The sequence below is a fragment of the Triticum aestivum genome, chromosome 4D (genome assembly GCF_018294505.1).
Source record: "Triticum aestivum cultivar Chinese Spring chromosome 4D, IWGSC CS RefSeq v2.1, whole genome shotgun sequence".
Taxonomy (NCBI): Eukaryota; Viridiplantae; Streptophyta; class Magnoliopsida; order Poales; family Poaceae; genus Triticum; species Triticum aestivum.
Window position 1 is genome coordinate 151053547 of NC_057805.1, and position 5457 is coordinate 151059003.

Below are 5457 nucleotides of genomic sequence, written 5' to 3' on the forward strand. Positions count from 1 at the left end.
AAACTTCCAACGGTGAGTGTCGGAGATTTTTCAATAACATTTATCCCATTCACTTGGAATTGTTTCTTCGGGAAGTGCACCGTATGCTCATTAGCATTAATATGAAAAGTGACCTTGCTTTTATTGCAATCAATAACAGCCCCTGTAGTATTAGAAAAATGGTCTACCAAGGATAATCGACATGTTGTCGTCCTCGGGCATCTCAATTATAACAAAGTCAGTCAAGATGGTAACATTTGCAACAACAATTGGCACATCCTCACAAATACCGATAGGTATAGCAGTTGATTTATCAGCCATTTGCAAAGATATTTCAGTAGGTGTGAGTTTATTCAAGTCAAGTCTTTTGTATAAAGAGAAAGGCATACCATTAACACCAGCTCCTAAATCACATAAAGCAATTTTCACATAGTTTCTTTTGATGGAGCAAGGTATAGTTGGTATTTCCGGATCTCCAAGTTTTTGAGGTACTACATCCTTAAAAGAATAACTAGTAGAATTTGTTCTTTTAAGGGTGAAATAAATTATTAAAGTCGTTTTCAAAGTCAAAGCTCATTTCTCCCTCATACGTCTGGTGCCCAACGGGCTCCCCAAAATTCAACCGCCTGGATAGTCCAGACTTCCCCATAATCAGATCATATGTGGGGGAGAAATGCCATTGTCCAGACTATCCACCATTTGTTCTCTCCAACCCGCGGGCGCAACACAAACTTCCTTTTCCCTGTCGGACCCTCCCCTTCCCGCTCGGTTTCCCATTGTAGTGAGACGTTTCTCGAGACATCTCTTGCTCTCCCACACAGCTAGCCAGCCGTTGGACGTTTGCCGCATTATCGTCCCCCAAGCTATCAAACAGTATTGATGACACCTGCATATTTGGCTTCACACAAAACTTTAGATCTCTTGTTGAATGTAACCTCATAGATTGAGTATGAAAACATTTACAAATATGTTGATACTAATGACAATATAATATATGATTCTGTCTACACCCGAGCATCTTCTCTAGCAGAATGCTCGGGTGTTGCCATAGAACAATATAAGAGAAATGCATCCAACTAAGTGTTTCGTCTTAATATTAACAAGTATAATGCAAGGGAGGGCGATATGCCCCAATAGCAACATGTGTCATTGATTGGTCGATGTGTGAAGTGTGATACTCTTGTTCTTATCTATGTCTTCAATAATGTGGATCGAGGTCCTTGCTTCCTCCTTCTATGTGCATCACATCTCTTTGTCCTCATGGGTTTACTCTTCTATGTCCATCACATCTCTTTCACCTCATTGTGTCTCCTACATCATCACCTCATAAGGTGACTCGTGCTTGTGTCCTAGTTTTTTTTTACTTTTCGCAAACCCCTTGGTGTGTACTTTCATATATCCGTAGTAAAATTAAGGGATAGTGTACGAATGGCGAAAAACAACTCATAATTGCCACAAATGATTGTTGAGTAAAATAAGAAACCACACATAGTTGCATGAGACCAAGAAAATATCAAGTCTGTATGATATATTAACTATTTAAAAATATTCCTAGATGAAATGACAAATGTTTTTGTAGTGCCAAATTAATTTTGATAAAATTGTAGAACCGGATCCTGTTTTACGAATTAGTCAATCGATTCCAGAGAGGCATCACAACTTACATGTTTTGAGATAGCAAATCGCTCCACAGTTGTTCGCTAAAAAAAAGTATCCAGTAATTATCCTTCCACATGTTGTTGCCCAACCACTGGACTTTCCTTGTTGGGAAGTAAGTTCCTATTGTAGATGAATTCCTTAATCGCTATCTTCAAAATTCAATTAATACAAGATATATAGCGTAACAGCAGAAACAATGCTAAGGCAAAAAACTGGTGCATAACAGGGGTAGGTTCTTTTGAGAACATATAACCTAGCTTCCTAGTCAAATAGCCTTAATTGGACCTTCAAGGGTTCACGTCAAATTACTAAATACTATATTTGCAACAAAATAATCAGCAACTTCGAATATGTTTAGGCATGTACTCTGTCATTGGAAAATTCAAGAAAGGAAAGAGCCAAAGACGACACTAATACTACAAGAAAGCAGTGACAGTAAGCCATGCATGTGCACTTAAGATTACGTCGGAGACGGTGATGGACGATGTTTTATTTCATGAAATTCATTGCATAAAAAGGAGATATCTATCTACTGATATTATTCATTGTGCGATATGATGGAGAAATAAGCACACAGTGGAATCTTTGATCAAGCTAGATGTCAAGACTTCATGCAAGATACTAATTTGAATAATTGTAGTTATAAATTATAAATCATGTGACCATGAGCAGCAGTATGGCATGCTTTTGCAGATCAGATAATAATTCAACATTGAGCTTGAATCCATGAACCGCAAAAAAATGGCATGTTTCTTTTACTAATAGGAAAACTCAAGTCAACACATAAAGTTATGGTAAGTATACTTCATTCCCGAGTGGTTTGTGTTAGCCTGATAGTATGCGTGTCTAATAGATATTGCTTATCTCTCATGTCAATTGATGCTCTCCTTCAGCTTAGGGCCTTCCATTTTCTCGTGCCACCACACATGTCACCTAAATCCAAATGGATGAAATACTGCTCAAGGGAATACATTCATCATAAGCTTGATGACGGAAGTGATACTATAAAATATTTGTAAGCCTAATTGGGAACTATGTCAGAAATGAAATAAAATAAAATAAAGTCAACACTCTTGTATTGTTGGTATGCAAGATGGTATGTAAATAGTCGATGAGATATCAGAAGTGATAGAAATATACGTGTAGATCTAGTCAAGTTTTCCTATTTGCGTGACATGCATGTACAGTTTATTAATCTTGACAGAGATTACAAAGCAATTATATTGACGTTGTAAGCAAGATATGAACTTGAATTATGGCTTTGAATTAACATTGTAAGCAGGATGATGTTTATATAAGAGCATATCATATTGCTATGCTCCGAGGAGCAAACACGCCTACATGTGATAGATAGTTTCATGTCGGCAAATAAACGTGTATTCAGTAGTACAATAGTTGGTATTCTGCCTTGGATTCCAAGTTTTGCTTACTTTATTGAATCTCTAAAATGAAGTGATGAATGTGTTCTCTTTTTGAATAGTGTGTTATCTGATTTAGCAATGCCCGTCACTTTACAGAAATCTCAAAATTGCCATTTCCTTTTTGTTCTTTATGTTTTCCCTGAAAAAAGGTTAGCACATTCTTATTGTGAAAGTTCTTTGAACCCACCAGATTCCAAAACATAATTACCTACAGAATAATAAGATAGTAGGAGGAAACACACTCTAAAAAAATTTAGCAAACATAAGTTCATTTGATCAAGCCAAGGGCGCATGATTTCTTTGATTGATGCAAGCCTCATAATAAGTTAAGAAACTGAACATTTAAAACTGGACAAAGTACTACAGAAAATTATACAAGCAATCCTACTTTACTATTGAGGCACACATATAAGCGGTTGTTCTCATGCAAACTGAAGTAGTGTACACTTCAACAGCTACTATTACAAGATGGCCAAGCCTTTGTTAATCGGATGAACGTGATCCAGGCAAGGAGGGCATTAACTGAGAAGATTAGTCAGATGAACATGGTCTAGGCTAGGAGGACATTAGCTTAGAAACTGAATATAGAAAAGAAAAGAGGGATTTCAAAAGGAACTCATGTTTAAGAAGATATCTGAACCAAAAGAGCTCCTATATGTTCTCAGCTCATATTTTTCATTAATTAAAATGTGTCATTGGCCTAATGTAGGTCTCACTGAAAGTGTAGTAGTCCAATGTTCTCTGATGGCCCTGTGATAAGATTGAAAGATAAACGATTTTCTCCAAAAAGAAAGAAACATGAAAAATCTATTAGATAACAATAATCTTGCATATTGCCAAATGTGACTATATCCGAATTCTAAGCGCACATGCATTTTGTAGTTTTCTATGGACAAACAGGTATTTCCAAAACCAACATACAACCTCCTGCCCTCCTGCATAAAGCTATCGGTTTTAAGCTCCAGACAAACCAGATAGTAAAACACTCTTTTATTGTATGAATTATGAATGAATGAAAGGGAGATGTACATTTTTAAGAAAAACCGCATAACAAATAGAACAACACTACATAGGACTCAAAAAAGTTAATAAAGATTGGGGGGGGGGGGGCATTACATACCCCGGTTGTCATTCACATTGGCTGCCTCGGGCTCGCGTCGTTGTCCAACAGCACATCGTCCATGGCCGCGGGCCACGCAACATTGTCTAGGGTTGAATCGGCAACATGAGAGATGACATCCGATTTGTTATTAGTTCAGTTTACTTGTCATAAATTCAGAGAAACATCAATTAGATCGCAGGGCTGTGTTGTAAATGAACAGGAACCGGTGCACTAAACATCTGTAAAATTAGGCCTGCTCATGAGAGCTCAGCGATAATACATAAAATCTTCCCAGTACCAATATGTAACAACGACATCAATATTAATCAAAAAAAATCATAGCTAAGTGTTCCAAACTGAAAATTGAGACAACCCAATAATGCACAAGGAACCAGAGGAGGAGACATGGAGCATCTACCAGTGGTGGCCAACAAATCTAACCAGGTCTCTTCACGCACCTCTCCAGGGTCTCCGGCAGCGACAAGCTCGAACTGCCCCCACTTTCGTCTTCGTCGCCCCCTGCCTGCTCTGGAGTCTCACAGTCCAGCTCGTAGTTGGTGACGAGATCGAAGTGCGTCTTGTCGAGCTCGAGCACGAGCCCCTCGCCCTAGTCAAGCTCATACACGTCACGGGTGTTCTAGAACCCGCCAAGCATACGAACGGCGGGGCGTACCCACTGACGCCAAACTCGTCGGAGATGAGTCGGGCGATGGGCGAATCGACCCCACCAAGACGGGCGGAGTCGTTGAAGCAAGCGAGGGCATGGGCCGGGTCGAGGGGCTCCTCCACCTCCTTGACGTGGCTTACGCAGACGTGGATGCGCGGGCGGCGCTTGAGCGCGAGGACGTCACGCGAGCGGGCGCGGTCATCGAGGACGTAGAGGTGAACGCGCAGGGCATCGGCAATGGCGGCGCCGGTGAGGGGGTGCGCAGGGGCGTCGAAGAAGAGGTTGCGCTGGGCGTCATTGCGGAGCGGGCGGTGCGAGGCGGACGAGTCCTAGCCCACGGTCGAGGCTCGGGCGATTTTTTTCGTGCGTGCAGGAGATGACGCGAGAAAATCAGTCGTGGTGTAGAAAACGGGAGGTGGGATTGGTGGAGCGAGGTATTTATGGAGCTGGACTCAGGGTCTGCGGGGCCCCCAGGAGGGCTCAACCCACCTGGGCGCGCCTGAGGGGGGCGCCCTAGTGGGTTGTGCTCCCCCAGGGGGCCCCCTCCGGTGGTTCTTGGCTCTAGTACGTATTTTTCTTTTATTGTATAAAAATTCTTCAAAAAATTTCGTTCCAATCCAAGAACTTTT

The 5457-nt window shown here is 41.1% G+C and overlaps 1 long non-coding RNA gene across 2 annotated transcripts; it reads right to left on the reverse strand.

Annotated features, from left to right (window-relative positions):
• Nucleotides 1–388: 388 nt before the first annotated feature.
• LOC123099812 (uncharacterized) lies at nucleotides 389–4264 on the reverse strand. Of its 2 annotated transcripts, none has more exons than XR_006448238.1 (2): nucleotides 1644–4264; nucleotides 389–865 (listed from the first exon to the last, which is right to left on the reverse strand). It is a non-coding gene; the product is annotated as an uncharacterized lncRNA (long non-coding RNA). The 2 variants fall into 2 exon arrangements; XR_006448237.1 differs by having other exon boundaries at nucleotides 389–877.
• Between the last annotated feature and the right edge of the window lie 1193 nt (nucleotides 4265–5457).